The 20,035-nt window shown below is 47.2% G+C and overlaps 1 long non-coding RNA gene across 1 annotated transcript; it reads left to right on the forward strand.

The window, feature by feature from the left end:
* The first annotated feature begins 416 nt into the window (after positions 1-416).
* On the forward strand, positions 417-7,575 carry LOC119452387 (uncharacterized). Its single transcript, XR_005191895.2, has 4 exons — positions 417-497; positions 2,469-2,524; positions 5,434-5,568; positions 7,480-7,575. It is a non-coding gene; the product is annotated as an uncharacterized LOC119452387 (long non-coding RNA).
* Positions 7,576-20,035: the final 12,460 nt, after the last annotated feature.

A 20,035-nucleotide genomic window follows, 5' to 3' on the forward strand; every position in this document is an offset into this window, starting at 1 on the left:
TACCGTGGCCATTGAACGTGAATATGAGCAGTGTGCTTGTTGCACTAAGCCAATTGATCGTGATTGGTCTAGCAGCTTTATGAGACAATTGCACGGCTATGTTCAACTGTTGGCGGATTTGTGGCATCATAAACAATATCATTGTTTGATTGTATTTCTTGCTTTCCTGTCGTAGATACAGGTCGCGGACGTCTTCGTTTGAAATTATATGCATTTATGTAAAAATTTATTGTGCCTATATTTACGACGTTGGAGGCCTAAAACGTTGTTTTGCCTGCCTTTTTGGCGCCTAAAACGCACTTTTTTAATGCTTAAAGATCCGACGTCTAATGATTACCATTACTATGATAGCTGTGTGGGTCGTAAAAGCCACTTTTATGAAACAATCATGATTTAACGATTCAACTCTCGTTACAGGGGAATCCGGCTCCTGGTATTTTTGGATACCTACGAACGGGCTTCTGGCGACTTGTTCCAGCTGCCAAACATACCACAGGGTATGTTGTACAGAACAAGTTAGACCAACAAAAACATTTTCTCGTATTCCTTATACTCATACACTGCGGCAGCAGGCAGAAGATCCTGATATAACTGTGGAATACAACGGAAGATCGTGTGGAATATCCCCAACTCTTTTAGAAATGCATCCGATATCTATAATTTTGTACATCGTGTTGCAATGTGCGTAAAGAACATCATGCTCACCTGACCTCGCCTCTACACAGCCCTATTACTATCATACGCAACTTCCCCGAGAACTGCGTTGTAAATGCGCCAATTCACCATTACTTATGCGCGTGGAGACTAATTACCTCGCTATGTTTAAAAGGCTATGAGGGCTGAGAAATTTGCAAGAAAAATATAAAGCAACACAATCAGCATCACAGCAAGCTTTAAAGTCACAATTACGAGTGTTAGACAAATCTGCGTTTCAACTACCATTTCTATATTATGTGAACAATCGCCGCTCAACGCTTTTCTCCAGTATTTTTGTAGGAAGCTGTCTGGTTTAAGCCGCGCTTGCGATCTCGGGGGGCAGCCTCACCTCCAAGAAGTGGTTGCCTGCTTGCCTACTTCTGCCAAGGGCCCTCATAGAAAGGCCCGCAATATTAGGACCCCACAATGTGTCCAACCTATGAATGCCCGTTCCCAGTTTCGGCTAAGCGACATGGCCACGGCTCTTAAACTTATGTCAGATTTGGGTTTCCGCTTGCTCCCTAAAGCCAGCATCAGAAACTGGCGGATGGCGAGGTACACGGTGGTAGAATAGGAAAGGTGGCCAAACGGCGCCGCTTCGCCAATGCTCCAACCGTTTCGCGACTGCTCTGGAGTTGCCACCGCTTTGCGAAAGGTGGCAGCATAGGTAGTCTGGGCCCATTTGTTCAATTTGCCGTATGTGAAAGTCAACAGTCGCAGAAGGTGCGAGCCGTCACATTGTATTTTCAGATCTCGGCTGTTTGAGAAGGCACTTCACGTCGTATTGTCACACACTATATAGAGAGGTGTCAAATGGTGCTGAGTAGTTTCCGTCGCTTGAAAGAGACTGGTAGCGCGGAGTTGAGCAAGCAGCCTGCCTACATGTCGCGGCGATTGCTCATTGCTTGTTTACTTACTTTTATTTATTTATTTGATACAGATTGGTTCTAGGGAATAAACTGCCCCGTTGGGAAAAGGCCGATTGTCGAAATTGATTTTTTAATTAAATGCTCACGATCAAGTGCATCTGTTATATTAATGATAAAAATTCTTCGCTGTTCGCTAGAAACTTTGCTATTAACGTGTGTTCATTAACATTATTGTTATTATTAGTAGTATTAATCTCATAATTAGGAATATTATTATTGTTGAAGCCGCTGTTCATGCTCTTTAAAGGGCAAGCAAGGGTGCTATAAAATATGAAGCACGTCATGTGTGCAAAAATTATATAACGCTTACTGTAAGTGAGCGCGGTGGCATTCATCCACAATTGGTTTTCATGCTCGAGACTACGACTTGCAAGAAATAGGAGCGGCGCCATGTTATGGCAAATTCCGGACGTGAATTTGAGGACCTCTGTCTTCAAATCTATTCTTGATCCCGGACAATCGGCAATCAGAACTCTACTCTCGCCGTGTTAACCACATATGCATAAATTATTCTTGCAAAATCACAAGGGAGCGATCATGGCTCGTTTGTTGTTTGACGTCATGACGTCATTTGACGTCATGACGATTGTTGTTTGAGGACAATATAAGCTCCCAAGGTTGAAGATTTCGCTAACAGTATATTGGGATAAAATAAGCCCAAAGGATCCAAACTTTCTTTACAGTGTAATTGTTAGAATGTTTCGCGGCGCTCACCCTAATGCTTCCATTGCAGGTGAAACATTATTGCGTTCGCACAACGCTGCATGGCTGTTGCCAGAAACAGAGACCAACCAAATACAGGCTAATATGGGAGTTGCTTATCTTCAGTCGTTTTCCTTACAGAATTGAAAAACTTGGCTACCGGGAATTATTCTCTCTTCCACTTCTTCTACGTTAAGGTAAGATCCTAATGCACAAGCAATAGCGGCAGTGCTCTCATGTTTCATTGCACTGCTATTGATAATGTTCACGTTTTCGACATGCAACACTCTTCTCAGCAATTGACAGCAATAGATTATCTAGTGCGATACAAGTTGTCGTAGATAAATTTACACAAAATTTATGAATATTCAGATGTACTATTTATACATTGAATTTTGTTTAGTTCCATATTTAGCGAAGATTGCTGAAATATTTCGCCAATCCTAAATCTGGGGGAAAACATAAAATGAAACAAAAAATGCACGCCATTCAAGGATCCGTCTAGTATTTGAGGTCCTTATATTATGGAATACTTTTTTCTGCGTGATAACTAATTAGCTCGTGGAGTGTGAAGAAACGACGTGACAGTGCAATGGATGTGGTGTCATATGTGCAACGTGTGATGAAAGAGCGCAAATTTAACAGCGCACTGCGGTTGAGAATGCATGCCACGGGGCAGTGTAACAGGCGTTGACTTCAAAATTCATATAATCGAACGTTCCCGCTTGCAATGCAAGAGCAAGAGGCGCGGCCACTCTTCTACTCTGCCAACAACCGCGCTCGTCGCTCGTCCGCACCGTCTCTTATCTCCACACAGCTCTGACCTTTATGCGCCGTGCATTCGCCGCTCAGTTTCCGTTGAAGCGATAGACCGCACGTACCTTCGCCCGCTGTGGCGTATGCTTGCTGCCAGCGTTTTGACAGTCGTTGTCTGCAGTCATTCAGTGTGATCTATTCGTGTTTGTTTGTGAGCGCTCACACCACGCTTGTTCATTCAGTTAGTAATCGTCGGGCCACATTTTCCAACGCACGCTACACATGCAATGCTGCCCGGATCGGCAGTGCAGCGCTACAGGTGTGTCCCTTCGCACGCGCTGCCCACGGGAAGCGCTTCTCATCAACACCACCGTTTCACACGCGCCTTCTCGTGGTCATCGAGTCTCTCTTCATGTCGGTCTACTTACGCCGCAGCACACCTGCTTACTTAATCAGCTCATATGGTTACTACAATTCATATTGCTACCAAAGCCGCTCACCTTACTTCGTATGACATTGCTGTGTTGCTATCGCATTCATTGCTTCGCCCTTAGGGCGAAACTGACATTTTTTATGATGTAACCATTGTACCTGAAGCAATGTTTTTTTTAAATGCGAAGTATTCTTGGCGAACATTTGCCACTTTGACAGTATCTATCCATCTGTCTATCTATCTATCTATCTATCTATCTATCTATCTATCTATCTATCTATCTATCTATCTATCTATCTATCTATCTAGCCGCTTACGTCTTGGTGCTCTCATGGTCGTATCGTTAACTTGGTCTGTATCAAAATTGGCATAGTATGAGAAGAGTGTATGACGAACATAAATGATAGGTCATGAAATGTAGGTCATAAAACGGCCGCCGACGTCTTGGTGCTCTGACGGCCGTTTCGTTAACTCGGTAGGTGCCAAAATTGCCATAGTATGACAAGAGTGCATGACGAACATAAATGATAGGTCACAACATGCGTGTCATGTAGGTCATGAAACAGCCGCCTAAAATGGCAATAACCCAGCGAAAAGACACTAACACTCAAAAACATCTGAAATGGGTTCGGACATGGGTACTAAGTGAAGGAAACACTAAAGGATGATGGTAGAAGTCATAAGCATGACTCAGCATTATTGACAATGACTCAGCGGAAAAAGATTCAAGACTCAAAACCACTGAAATGGGTTCTGACGTGGATACTAATCGAAGGAAACACTAAAAAATGATGATAGAACCCATAGTCACGAACATGACTCAGCAAAAATGACAATGACTCAGCGAAAAAGATTAACACTCAAAAACTACTGGAATGAGTTCGGACCTGGGCACTAAATCGAGGAAACACTAAAGGATGATGGTAGAAGTCATAGTCATGAGCATGACTCAGCCAGAATGACAATGACTCAGCGAAAAGAGATTATACCACTAAAAACCACTGAAATTGGCTCGGACGTGGGTTCTAACCGAATGAAACACTAAAGGTTGATGGTCGAAGTCATAGTCATGAGCATGACTAAGGCCTTAAGGTCTCTTAGGCGTTGCTAAAGGGACGCCTGAGGACTCGTGACATTCTAAGCGACGGAAACATTAAAGGTTGATGATCGAAGTCATAGTCATGAGCATGACTAAGGCCTTAAGGTCTCTTAAGCGTACCTAAAGGCACGACTGAGGACTCGTGACATGAATGTCATGACATGCGTGCCATGTAGGTCATGAAACAACTGCCTACGTCTTGGCGCTCTCATGGTCGTTTCGTTTACTTGGTAGGCACACTTGTTTGCATAACATCGATTTTTTATGTTAGCAACGTATCTGTTGTTATTAAAAATACGGCGGAAAAGTGATAATGGCACATGACACTGAACATAGGCCAGACAGGTATAAGACGCCTACAAAATGCTGACAAACTCTTCACCAGCTGATGCCATCAATGCACAATAATACTTCGCAGCATAACGCCGTCCTAATTGAGCCACCGTGATTTCTGCAAATGTTGATAGCAACGCCAGATCAGCTAGATGTCGTGAAAGAGAAAAAAACCATCCTAGTTTAGTGCGCGCTTGTTTCCTGCATGTACCGAGTATAGCAGCTTTAAGCGCGGGCAGTACCGATAACTTGGGCTTAACAACGATAAAAAAAACTAGCAGGTATGATCTCTTCCGATTTCCTATCGCGTAGGATGAGAACGTCCCACCTCATGAAGAAAGCAACAGACAGCGTTAGCTCAATCTAATATTAGTTGAACTTCGTCTTATATAATTCTCCGGTTGAGGCATGGTCGGTGCTGCCCAAGTGAATACGGCAAGACGTTTTAATCTTTCTACTTGGCTCAACGGTCTTGCCGTTTTCAGGGTATGCTGACGGGTCACTGCACCCCATGCGCGGTCGCCACGAAGCTTTCCAGCATTCAGATCTACGGTATTAACCGGCATCCAACAGCCATTGACATCAACGGACGCCCGCTCAACTTCAGTGTCTCTGGCAAGGTAAGGACGCGATTTAGCTCTGAAGGTGTGGCGAGAAAGGCAACCCAAACTTTATTGTTTTCCTGAGAAACGATTTTAAGACAGTCGTCTTTCTATTAAATGTGAAGCCCCTCCCTGGGCTCGCCTCTCAGTCACCCACTCAGCACCTTTATGCGTTCAAAAAACGCACCTCAGTAATTCAGCTTAGAGTAAACTACTCTTAAACAAGGTATCACGCGATTCGCTCGATGGGGCAGCGGTAAATTAATGTCTGCGACTCATAACGACTGTAAACATAGTTCAGTTATGATAAACGCTTACAGAATTGGTAAGACTGTTGAGTACCAGCAGTTTCGCGTTACAATAAAATTGTTTTATTTGAGATATCGCTGTATACCGAATTAATTGTGGTCTCGTCTGCTGTGAATAAGACCGCATTATTCGAAAGGCCGTGGCGCCCGACGCTGTTTAGTACGAGGCAGCGAATCCGCATGTGATTTTTCGGTGACCATTAGGGTGATCCTCTGCGTTTCTTCGAATGTACCTGGAGGTGCCAACGTATAGCTGCACAATTGACTCCACCTCGTGACGGCTGCTTCTTGGCACGATTTGCATCACGTTGAGATAAGCCACAACAGGTGAAAGTACTCACGGGCAATAGTCTGGACATGGCCGCGGAGAATTTCTCGGAGAAAGCGATGTCTCGCCCATGAAACGTGGCTTTGTTGTATGATATACTTTGCAGCCATCCGCGGAGGAGCATGTCACATATTTCCCATTACTATGATTCACTCGGAGACTCTCTACTTTTAACAAAATGGTGCGTTTACTGCCTCGACGAGTTTGTTACGAGGATGCACCGCAGCAAGGTTTGTCTCCCCAGAAAAAACACTCACGTTCGTTAAATTCAATTTTCCCATTAAAAAATAAAGGCCACTTAGGGCTGTGTACGCGTTTTCGGAAACATGTATTCCAGAACGCAGAGCCTCCAATGGCCATGCTGTAACGCGAACAGTGTTTGCGTTACCACGCGTCATTTTCACTTTGACTAGGCACTAGCACAGTAAACTTTTTTCATGGAGAAATACTTTGAGTTTCCGAAGTGGAGTGACAACTTGAGCAACCATTCGTACCCACGACAAAGATTTCCCAGTGCAAAAGTCAACGGTGATAGAATCAGTTCGTGGTAGCCAGCCACTGTATCATGGCAGCTGACAAGCAGCGTTTACATAAATATGCGTCAAGACAACCTTGCCTGGATTCGAAAATTGTTTTCCATTAAGTCACAAAATAAAAACAAAACACGAATAATTATTTGCCAGCACGCGACGAAACAACTCTCTCATGTGCCAACACTGGTAGGGTCAAACTCCCGACGCGCTACTTGCATAATTGGCCTTAGTCAATACAGCGCCTAGGAAACTGAACTACTCTGCAAATTATGGTCACCCGAATGCTTATCAATGGTGTTCCGATGCGCGTCACATCATAGTAGAATTGATGTCGGCTTCTTACAGTTCTCGTAATATTCATTCGCAAACTTAAACAGGCCTTGAGCGAAGTCGATAGGCCTAAGGTCGTTGCATGAGAACGCTTCTTGGGCAGGCTTGGTCGATGTCGTCTGCTTGAAGTTCCTGCTTTAAATACTTTGCGAAGATTATTGCCATGTGAAAAACTTCCCCCCCCCCCCCAAAAAAAAAAAAGATTCACCCCGGTTTTTATTTCTGTGTTTAAATGTGTGACAAACTAAAGCAGCTTTCCTTGCGCCGGTGATAAATGTGAAGTAATCTAGAAATTGTAACCACTGTCATTTTCAGACGCCAAGAACTTTTCTATTAGTTAAAACTTTGCTAATTCGTTTTGTATGTATTATCTGAAGTGTTTCTGCAATCTCAGTAACCGCTGTGGGTCTGTTGTTCTGATTCCTTGCAGATGTTGACAGCATACGACGTGAACCACGACGCCACTTTACCGTTTCTCATTAGTGTGGTCTAAAGCACAGCGATTTCACGCAATAAAGCGAAATCTAGCACTTCATTGTGGCTTCTTTTGTCATCTGTTAAGTAAGAACAGAACACGTGGCTATGGTGTTGGGCTGCTGAGCACGAGGTCGCGGGATCGAATCCCGGCCACTGCACCCGCATTTCGATGGGGGCAAAATGCGAAAACACCCGTGTACTTAGATTTAGGTGCACGTTAAAGAACCCCAGATGGTCCAAATTTCCGGACTCCCCCACTACGGCGTGCCTCATAATCAGATCGTGGTTTTGGCACGTAAAACCCCATAATTAATTAGAACAGAACACGGACTATGATAGCAGACAGCGATGAACAGAACACGGACAGATGATAGCAGACAGCTGTCTGCTATCATCTAAGCTTGGACACGTAACGGCGTGCGTTTTTGGGGCACCCTGAAAATCGTATTGTCCCGTTTGTAGTGACCGTGAAGAACACAGTAGCAAAACTGTGAATCGCGAAACTAACTTTTTGTTTGTCGATTCTATGCCCACAAAAGCAAGTGGCACTCGAAAGGTGGAGGTCGCATTGGAGGTCGCAGGGCGAGGCCTTCGCCCTGCAGTGGACAATTTTGCAGTGCAGTGCAAGTTGCAGTGCGCGGCAATTTTGCGTGCATTCGCGGACTTTTTGCAGGCTCGAAAAAACGCTTATGTAGCACGTATTTAGCAACAGAAAGCTGTATCTGCAGTTTTTCATGTTGCTCTCATATTTTCTCACTGACATTTTTCTTCTAAATAGAATATCACAGAAGCGACGGCAAACAACAGTACCTTGTTTCTGCTAGCTACGTTTCTGCTATAGCATATATTTAAATCTTAGTCCGTGAGGTTGGGACATCCCGTATATTATTCTTACTGATTCCGAGAAGAACCGTATAATCGATAATGTGTAGAAATTTTCCCCCATGTCTACAATGAAGTTTTTCATTCATTAATTCATTCATTCGCCTGAAAGGACGGGGGAGGATGGGAAGGTAATGACTATTCACACTGGTCTTACGTGCAAATGCTTTTAAAGGGGTGGCTTCCGATTGTCATCTTTCTCGGAGAGCCAGAACAACTTGGCGGCTCCCTTGCCTACCCATTTTTTGTCTGTCGCAATTGTTTGGCCTCTGTTAAAACAGTCTCCAACTGTATTTTTTATTCAATAATATACAAGTCGCTAAAAATCAAAAGCGCTCAGGCTAGGGAGTACAGTTTACAAAAATTGTGCAAATTGCTAGCCGGCAGTGAGCTTCATTTTTAATCCAAACAAGAACAAACTAACTCATCGTTCTTGTGTTTCTATGACATCATGGTTTCATTCATATATTCTTGCTGTGTTGCATGTGAGCAATCATTGCAAGGTGTACTGCGAGAGAAACAAAGCTTGTCAAGTATATTTAGTGCCAACGAAGCTGCAGTTGCGCCACCTCGACGATATTTTAGGCTACGGCATTTCGTAAGCCAAGACGAACATTAATTTGTGTGAAGTCATATACAGATATTTCAGAATTTTGATGAACAAGATGGCATTTTCCACATACATTCAGATACAGCTGGGCACTGTCTGGCGAGTTTCACTAATAGCCACTGATATTAATTACGTCTTTTCTTTATGGCACTTGAGCCGATTTTAGAGCGTCAAAGAATAGGCAACAGAATTAGACACTTTCTCCAAAAAAAGCACATGCTCTACACTTTGTGCAAACCGAATAACATGGCTGGGCAAAACAAAAACTCATCTCTTTCTCGTTCACAATTATGCTGGCGAATTCCAAATTGCATGGACTACGTGAAGAAACGTGCAAGTTTTTGAGATACGGAGGAACCATGTGAGTTTCGGCCGCTTGCAGTAGCGTAGCTAGTCACCGAGACAATTTATCGTAGTGAAGAATTTCTCGTACGATGGTCTCGCCAGCTAAAACTGTAAACATCAAAACATCTTTTCACTCAAATAGTAATTTACACTACCTTATGACAGCCTCATTGTGTCATGCGTGAACCAGACTTAGCCAAGCTCTACCTATAGGTACGCCTTGATCGATGTAGAGAGTTTAGAACTGCCCAACCCACTGCACAAGACGTGCAAACAAGTGAGTTGAGCAAATAAGGCAAACAGATTCGGGTAACAAATACTTGTTTCACAGACAATATAATAGAGAACTTCTATTCGAAATATTCCATCCGGAATCATTGACTCATGATTAGCCTTCCTACAATTTAAAAGAAGACTCAAGCACGAAAAAATAATTATATGCAGCAGCATTTCAAAGCATGACCGCTGAAATGCGCAAAGCAGAGCGCATCCTAGTATTTCTCAAGAAAAAAAGGGAAAAGAACATCGCGAACGAAAGACACCAAATGACAATCGACTCGTTCAAACATTAGGAAACGCACATTAAGAAAATCGAAACAATAACTCGCAAATATATCGCAACTTTCACACAGCACAGCCACCTAAAGTCTCTCCGGTGCAAAGTTTTGTCATTCTTCACTTGCCAAAAAACGAGCACTTAGGCACCGACGACGTCATTGGAGAGTCCGCGGGGCACTTGAATGCCCGGCCGAAGCCGGCCACACGCTTCAGGACTTCGCCGCAGCGTGGTCTTTGCCAGCTCGCTTGACTGGGCCGGCGACGGTACCTGGACTGGCAGGTGGAGCGGCAGTACACCAAGAAGAATACCATTTCCGGTGAGACGTCCTCTCGCTGACCCGGAAGCCAGTTCCTCTTCGGCTCAGTCGCCGCGGCCTCGTCGCTTCGCTCGCTACCCGCTCCGAAGGCGGCGGCGTGCGCGATCTCGATCGCGGCAACATGCGCCATCGTCCAGCTGTTGTCGTTCACACAGGCGAGCTTCCGCTCGTACGACTGGCGACTGGCGCGGGACATCCAGAGGCGTATGTTGCGCTTGGCGTCGAGCCGCGTGCCGTGCTGGTGAACACGAAAGGAGAACGTCAATTAGGTTTTCTTTCTCAGCGCGTCACGATCGAAATCTCTTCCCAAAAAAATTGCGCCCCGTGCACCCACGAGCACAAGAAGAATTCCTTGCCAGGCTGGCGCAAAGCAGCGTAATCATCACGTATTCGGCTGCAGTTCATAGAATTTGTGCGGCAGCCTTCCGACTTTTCGGAAATTTTGGGAATGTCCACACGTTGCGGTAGCATGAATTTCGGCATCTTTGCCGAACCTCTTCAGGCTGTCACCTAAGTCCGACTACATGACTTAAGCGGCATGCATGGTTTTGAATCGAACAATTAGGAGTGCGAATTCAAAAATATTAGATGTCGGACACTGCCTACGATATCCGAAGTTACTGATAGGCTTTGATATTTTTCAAAAAAGCTTGAGTGAGAATTTTTAAAGTGAAGCTTTTTTTTTATCTTCCTGGGTTTGCCGTTTCCGTCGCTTCGTCGCCGGACTTATTTATCGATGCATATACGATGATCCAACTGCAGGTACAAGAAAATGGGCTTATATAAGCAAGCCCTGTATACCGACCACCAAAGTAGTACGAGTAACGAAGGCCACATCTGTTTTGCGTAATAAAAATGAATTGCTACATAAAGCTTGAACACATAATGGCTATCTCTAAAGCACACCGATCTCCTAATGAAACAGCGCATTATATTCAACGACTTCTTGGATTTTTATTGATTTGGCCATTGATTATTCACCGAAGCTTACAGGCATTCGCTCAAGGTTGACGACCAAATGCAAACAGGGACTTGCAAAACAGATAGAGCATAAGGACCGAAAACGTTCAACATGGCAGTAAGTTCATACGCGACAAGCTTTTTCTGTTGGGCTGCATTGGCTGTCTGTCTTATTTCTACAGTCCAATATGAGGCTACAAAAATGCCGTATTGGGCTTCTCTTTGCGAGAATAACATATGACAGTCATCGAAGAAAGTACAGCCGACATTTAGTTGATACGCATTTGCAAGGCAACAAGCTAACTGTTCTTTGTGGACCGCCGCTAAGCATGTCGCTTCGTTTATGACATTAAACTTGGTGCTTTGCAGAGTTAGGCGGCATCTCTTTTGAACATATCCGATGTTCAGAAATTATTCGTGTGAATGAGGAGTAATGTTCCTATAGGTGCCAACACGTGCTTACAACAAATTGCCCATATTAACTGCAAAGATAAAACACTTTGTCGCCTGTCTTCCACAGTGTACCCAAAATTGTGGCTAACTGCTGCTTGAACGCCATCCTCGTTGACTATCTCGCATATGTCATAGTTGTGACATCTACCAAGCACTAGGTGACTAACATTAAACCAGCTAGGCGTTGCATTCCGAGATTTCCTCTGTTAAGCGACACCATGCTGGAGATGTCGGAGGTGAAGTATCAACCAAATGCATCCAGTCGTGCGGCGCCTTGCAAGTAGCGGGATTACTCTCACTCTGTCACCACAGAACGCTCGTTTTCGCACACGGCAGTTCTTGGGCTTCATTGCGGGATTATTTAAAATTTCGTTTTTTGTGCGCAGCTGATAGTTTGTGCGCAGCAGATATTTTGCACACAGTCGAGTGTCTTCCATAGACATGAATTCTCTGTAAAGCATCTCCGGGCCCATTTATTAAAAACTCTCAGCTTGCGTACATTGTGGGCAATGCTGCGTGCGAGCCACGTGTTGCCGTGTTCACGCTCGCTTACGCAACAATGAGCGACGGCACTGGTTCAAAAGCTTCGTTTGCCGCTGCTGCTGAACGTCCTGCCCAAGCAGAGGCTCAGCACCGCGTAGAGAATCAAATTCTTTGCCGCAATATAGCACAAATTCAAAACACGTGAACAGCTGCGCTCAAAATTGCCTCGTATCGTAATTGCCGGTGAATTAATTCATAATACTTGATGCACTGCAAAACTGCAATGGCCTAATAATCTCACGCACAGACGTCTCTCTCTTTCAAAACGTGAAGAGTTTAGATACAAACCTCCTGTAAATGCGCCTCGTCCGAATATATGCATTCCTATTCTCCGCATATCACTCTGGAAGCTGGATGCTGTTTCGTATCCTCAAGAACGAGCTTTCACAACTGTTCCTTTTTAACACCCCTCGCAGCCGTCAGTCTTCAAGCCAGCCACTGACAGCTAATTGCTCAAAGACTAGGATCTGCGAAGTGGTTTCTTGCTGCGACACGAACACATGCAGACGCGATTTCTCCTTCGCTTTCGATATTAAACAACAGTTAAAGCTTGAAGGGACCACAAAATTTATTCGTCTTATCAGAAATTCGTCACAGCGGGAGTGATTCGCAAACAATAAATAGCGCTTTTATAGATACCCGCAAACATTAAGTTAATATATTACATTTACTCCGCCGACATGTTTCAAAGCGTTATTTTTGACTATTGGCGCTTTGTAAGCCTGGGCGCTATCCTCCACAATTTGGATCTCCACCTACACTCCTAAAATAATTTTTTCAGTGCCCTCATAATAAAAAAATTGCCCCCACCTCCCCGAAGGGAATCGTGAGGAAATGCGAATGCATTTCTTGCGCCGAGAGTACACGGCGTAGTAATTTTAATGGCGTAAATTAATGACGAGACGAGGATTTGTACCGTAACCATTTATTTACACATTCATCAGCACCTGTTGACGTTTCTCCGCCGCGTCTCGAACACGAACTTCAGCGTTCTCGGCTCGCCGTTGACGTCTCACAGCGGCGTATCGAGCACACATTTCCGGATCTTCGGCTCGGCGTTGGCGTTTCGCAGCGGCTTCCCGAGCACGGAGTTCGGTATCGGCAGCTCGCTTCGCTCGCTTGCGTTCGGCATCACGCGCTCTTCGCTTCGCAGCCTTGTCTTCCGCTTCTTCTCCTCCGGTTGATGATGGCGTTGAAGCTACTGCAGTGACGTCACCTCCAGCGAGAGGTGTAATGCTCGGGTTGGATTGTATTACACTTCTTGCTAGGGGTACCGTTGCCGTCAGACATTCGCCTTCACCGACTTCTGCCATCGCCTTGAGAGGCGCCCAGCCAGCGAACGGTCGAGAGTGAGGCGCGCGCTTCAATCCATTTATATATACGTGCGAGGGAGTGAACGGGAGAGTGGGGCGCAGGGAGGAGAGAGAGCTAATGGCGAGAGAAGGAGCGGCGAAGCACTGCACCTACCCTCTCCTACACTCTCTCCACACACGCGGGAGCTCCGCCCGGTTCCTGCGATGCGAGCGCCCTCACAAGCCAGAGCGCGCTCCTCCTCTCCACTCACTCTCCGCTACTCCGCCCGCACCACGTGCTCCGGTTGCTAGGGGAGAGGATAAGCGCGCGCGCCCGCAGCTGTTGCTATGCGGGCGCGCATAGCAACAGATGGGAGTGAGAGCGGAGAGATAACACCTGCCGGCGCGCGGACACCGACAGACGCCTGACATGCTCCGACTAAGAAATGCATTCGCATTAAAAAAACGCACAAAAGAATTTAGAGCGCTAACAGCTGCATCATGTGAGAGTACCACTGATTTTTGGGACTCCTCGGCAGTGTCCCATCCATAATTTTTTTAGAGTGCACAGGCTCATGTAGCACCTGCCAGGGTGTCATGCCTGCAATGTATTGACATCTTCGTCGACCCTGGCGGAGTTTTTCATGTCGTCAGGAACACAGTTTGCGTCTAGTAGTCACTCCAGACCTCTTGCTCCGACGAGGATACGGAGCCGCTTATAGGTGACGGCTTTGGAAGTTCAACTTAATCGAACGGGTAAGCGGATTTTTTATGCATGACGTCAGTGGCAAACCAACCTTGAGCCTGCACACTGTACCGCCTATCTAGACACTCGGTTTTACTGAAATTGCCTTCAACAGCATCTACTGCATGTGTAGGTTGGGGTATAACAGTCCTTATGAGTAATTTATTGCGATAGCAATTATATGGACACTCCAAGCGGATTTCTGCCGTCTTCGTCGCCGTGAGGTTCCATATAAAGTCCAACAGCGATGAAATCGCCGTTGGACTTTATGCTGTATGTGACACTGAGTGAAAGCGCGCGAGGGACCCGCGCTTTCACGGGGAGCGAACGCACGGCGGAGAGCAAACGCGACTTCTTCCGCCGCGCGAAAGGCCGTGGGGGGACTGAGGGAGGCGACATTTAGCTGCGGCACGAAATGCGTATTTATATAAAAACGTTGCGAGGCGAGAAGGTGGTAAAGACTTCTGACGCTGCTCGACGAGTGTCCCGTTCTGATCTCGTCGAAAACCTCCGAGCCGCCGCCAGAGGCACCGGCAACAGTCACCAACGCCGCACGTGTTCGGTGCGAGTGCGGGCAAAACGCTGACGGCATCGACAACAGTTCTGAGCGTTGCTGGTGCTGCTACAGTCCAAGTTTATACAGCTGACAAAACTACTATCCTTACTCCGTATAGTTCTCTGCTAATTTGCTATCTGAATTGATGCTTCGCCTTTCGGGGAAACTGCGACATTTTTTGAAAAAAAATCACTGACGATTACGATACTCCCTAATGCGAAATTTGAGAGCAGTTCCTTACGTGGTTTCGATTCGCGATATATTGGACGGCGCGGAGAATCTGTCTCGCGCGGCACGTTGAAAACGGAGTGAAGTGTGGCCCAATCTGGACATCGCGACAGCCAGCGCGTGAGTGACGCATGGGCGCGATTCACAGCAGCCGCCGCCGACAGACTTCCAAGACGACGCGTGCTACTCTGGCGCCATCTCATAGGCATCGTCGCCGCACTACGCTTTTCTTTTCACCCTTTCGCCATACCCTCCTCATCGCTTTCCGCCTCATGGTATCACTGCATCCTCCTCTCCGCTTTCCTTCTCGCCCCTTTCATCTACCACTGCACTCCGCGTTCGCTTTCATATTGTTCTGTGCTCGTTCGCTTGGTTTATCGCGCAATTTCGTTGCAGCTCATTAGCTGTCTTGATTTTGCGATGTACACGGCTGACTCCTGGATATTCTCTGCGGCGACGATAAGCTTCTGCTTTTGCGTCGCTCACTCGGCGGCGGCGCTCAACTTCTACTTCGGCTACGCACACCTCTGGAATCTGGCGTTGGCGGCGCTGAGTCTCGTTTTATTGCGATAGCAATTATATAGACTCTCCAGGCGCATTTTCGCCGTCGGCTTCGGCATCGCCGTCGCCGTAACGTTCCGCATAAAGTCGAAGATCGATAACACCTTCGCCACGCGCCGTATGCTGTACGTGCGAGTGAAAGCATAAGAGGGGAGCCGACAATGGCGGCTCGATCTCGCGTGCGCAGTCTTTCGTCGCGCCCTAGATTCCGGGGGGAGGCAAGGGAGGGGAGGCAGCGTTGTACTCCGCACTGCGCATTCCGGGCCTGCGTGCTCGCCATATCTTGATAGAGATTGGCGTAGGCGTACCTAGACTTGCTGCTGCGCGGCAGAGTCTAGGTACGCCTACGATTCATACCTTTGTGCATGCTGCGTTCTAGCCGCTAAGTTTCTGTTGAAGCAATATACAGCTCGAAGACAGACTTCACTCGCTGCTGCTGCCAGGCTACTTCACGGCAGCGTTCTTACAGCGAGTCCGCGCTCGTCGAGTGTGATACGTTCATGTTTGCCTATGCGCGCTGACACCGCTTTAATTTAGATAGCATGCGATTGTTTGCAAGTTTTTACGGTAGATAAAACTACTGTACTTTGTATAGCTGTCCATTATTGTGCTAACACAATCGATACTTGGCCTTTCGGGCGAAACGGCGACTTTTGCAACATCGGCAGACGAAGCACTTCCACCAGTTGCGTCGCTCATTGCTCAGAAAGAGCATGAACAAGGGAACACAAGGCTCGCGCGGAGCGCATTCTCTAGCAGCGGCGGCGCAAGTGAAGTAGCACATGCGCAGTGGGTCAGAAGCCCACGCCAGCGCTTTGTTTCTGTGTATGGTACCCGTCGACGCGCGCGACGCCTGCTTTAGTAATGACGACATTGGTCACCGGGTGAGGGCATACGCTACTATTACGCTTACTCGTCGCCGGCCGCAGCGGTGGAGCACGTCTCATGCGGCACTCCGCTTTTCTCCTCAACCTTTCGCCATACTCTCCTCCCCTGCTTTCCTCCTCATGCTTCCGATGTACCCTCCTACTCCGCTTTCCTACTCGCGTTTTCTTCAATATCGCCGTATTTCATCCTCCGCTGCGCTCCGTGTTTGCTTACTTTTAACAACGAAGCTGTTCTAGCTAACCGTAAAAAGTGGTGCCCGCTGTCGCAAAACCTCGCCGACCTATGACGTCACTGTGTTGCCTAGCAACCACCTCGCGGAGCAGTGTCTGCCTCGCCTCCTCTCCGTGCCGCTCACAGGCTGCATTGACATGGAACGTTAAGGAGAGGAACGTTATGGAACGTTAAATGGAGGGCATGCGCGCCGCGCACGCAATGGTCGCGGGATGGAAAGAGAAAATGAGAGCTAGATAGAGAAACAAATAGTAGCAGCGCCAACGAGGCAACGCGCAGAGCTGCCACCGACGCCGCAGCGTTGCCTATAGCCGCGCTTGCGCCGAAGCAGTAGCGATGACGTCACATCGCGTTGCCTAGTAACCACCGGCGCAGGTGCGCGCTCGCTTCGCCCGACACGACACGGCTCCTTCCTGCCTGCCTGCGTATGTGGCATGCCAGTAATGCTGTCGCTCGTAGGTGCCGAAGCGTCCAGTGCTAGGCACGTGAAATGTCGCAAAAGGGGAGGTACCTCCAAAGATCATCGCTAGAGAATATCTTCTCTACATGCGTAGTTCAGTTAAAACAAGCTAAGGCCTAGCAGCAACCAAGTTAATATCTAGCAGTAGCCGCCAGTATGACTTCAGGATGGACATTTTCGCTGTGCCTAAGCTTTGCACGACCGAGTGCGAACTTGTCCGCTTTTTTTCCATGCTTCAGTAGACTCATTCGTTCTGCCAGTTACGCCGACGCTCAACGCAGGAACGGACGTCTAAAAGCTGCGCTCTAAAAACATATGGACCTGTGGATGGGAGAACTACAAGGCAGCCAGGTTATGAAATACTGGAGAGAAGCTCAGGTGTCTTCCTCGGACTCACCATGTAGTCGAACGCCTTGAAGAGGTGCCTGGCGACCATGACACCGAGACCTCCATAGTTGGCCGATGACGGGCCGTCCAGGAAGAAGAATGGTTCCGCGAGCGCTCCCATCTGGAGGAAGGCGGAGTTCCACCAGTAGTCGTAGTGCACCAGCGTGGTGTACGACAGGTGCCGGTGCAGCAGGGTGTCTTCCAGAGGCCACTTAGGAAACTGGCGCTTATATCTGATCGCCGAGTCGATCCAGCGCTGAACGACAGTCGGGTGCGAGGACGCGCGCGTCTGCTCTCGCTCACCGATTCGTGGCCACGGCACCACGGGTGATGGCAGACGCATGTCAGATATGCGGTCCCCGAAGGGCGCGGTTTCGTTAGTGTCTTTGGTGCTGGCCTGCGATTCATTCCAGCTGCTGCGTCCTCCGCCGCTTGAGCCCCTGCAGTCGTAGAAGACCCATATTTTTGCACCCAAAATCGCTATGGCTAAGCACGTGCAGGGCTGCTATGGCACCCATAACTATTCCCTTCTCCTAGAATTGCTTCCGACGCATACAAATGACAAATGTATGTCCTCCGAGATTGGTTTCTGTTATCCAAGTGGAGCCGCCGCTCGGCCATTATTTTGGATACCGCCTATTCGGGACGTTGGTGAATTCCGCCATTTTAGTATTTTGATCCAGTTAGATAGGTCGCGGTAGTCTCGTGAGTCAATAAAAGATTACAGGACGACGGACTTGACAATATGGAGCATTTGTAGAGCGCCATAAATAGCATCCCGGATATGCCTTCTTTAGAGGGACCAAGTTTTTTCTTAAAGAGAATGTGAAGTATTCACGAAAGACGAAACAGCATGTATGTTGTTAGAAGACACCTGAAAAGCCACCCGTAAGTACTAAATAATTAGGAAACATAACAATCTCCTTTGGTTAATAACATCTCCGGAAGGGCGCAAGGTGAAGAAAGGTTCATGAAGGAAAAAAGTAATTGAAAGGCAATTCTCGAACGGGAATTATTTACTTTCCTGAATCTTCCTCCACCGTGCTTGCTTCAGCGGAACTTATTTGCAATTTTAAAAGAGCTGAATGTTGGGCTAGTTGGTGTTTTTACATAAAAACCATCTTGAAATGCAACGCGACGGGACGGCACAACAGAGTGTTCGTCTTCCTCTCTGTTGTGCCGTGCCGTTGCGCTGCATTTCAAGATGGTTCTTATTTGCAATGTTCCGTATGCCTGTGTTTCGAGTTGTCGATTGTTTCGTACTGGCAATGCGATCTGCTAGGGGCACGGTTAGCTCGGATGAGCAGAGCAACCACCTTTCAAAGCCGTTGCTCCCATGTTTGATCCCAGAACCAGGATAACATTTTTATTCCAAGAAACCTGTATTGTGTCTGCAGCTTCCTGCTACAGCCAGGAGAGCGACATTTTTTTCTTTTGATTATTTAACCTTTATGGCTAAAAGTCAGTGGAACGTTTGTGTTGCACACTTCAAAACATCCCTTTTGACTAGTTACCTTTCGCGCGACTCTTGTGTTCTTCGCAGTTAGAAAAAAGGGCTAGGGTCATAGACATCCGCAAGGGGGAGCCAGGGGCCCATAAGCCCCCCCCCCCCTCCCCCCCCCCTCCCGCTCCCCAGCCGTGGCGCCAAACAGCATCGTGCGCATACAAATTGTGCACTTATCACACTAAGTGCAGGAATTAGGTTTACGCGTTTACTCTTCAGAAATGTGTCACATAATTACAACGGCACAAAAAGACCCTGCCGAGCCAACCACATACATAAAGTGAAGTTTTTCATTCTCTCCTCTCCCGCGCCTCTCATGTGCGTCTCGCGATCGGTGACGCGCCCTGGCTCCTCGATCTGCACGCGCCAGTTATCGGCGTGTTCGCAAAGGAGATTATTCGAGATGCAGCCAAGCTGTCTATCCACTTTAGAACTTTCCACACTGAGATTTTCTGCCCCCTCGCTGGCCGTTGTATAGATGTCAGCCGTGGCGGGTGCGATCAGCAGAAATTTCTTCCTCTCCATCTTCCATTAAAAAGCATAATTGCTTTCCCATAATCAGACGCCACCCGATGCCAATGCTAGGGTCTTACGTGGCCTAATGTTACAAAATACAGAAGCCTAGCCAAGTTTCGAGATATAATCGATTAATTCTAAAAGTGTTTTGCTACAGAGCTGCCTGTGTGATTTCTCTTGCGATGTGACTCACTAGCGATGTGTGATTGGCCAGAAAGCCACAGGACGCGGCCGTGCAGAGTTTCTCAGGCCGAATTCGCGTCGCAGTGGGCCACTTCAACGAAAAGCCAACCGACGCGACCAAGCGATGCGATTGAGGTTGCTATAGCTGCAGTTCGTCGACACAGCATACGAATTATGGCTTCAGGCCTATTCAGGCCCTGCATTGCGCTGCACCTGGCGCTTGTGCTCCGAACTAAGCCATTGCGTTGTGTATAAAGCACTCTGGCGTGTCTAAATTATCGATGCGAAAG

Source organism: Dermacentor silvarum, chromosome 5 (assembly GCF_013339745.2).
Source record: "Dermacentor silvarum isolate Dsil-2018 chromosome 5, BIME_Dsil_1.4, whole genome shotgun sequence".
Lineage (NCBI taxonomy): Eukaryota > Metazoa > Arthropoda > Arachnida > Ixodida > Ixodidae > Dermacentor > Dermacentor silvarum.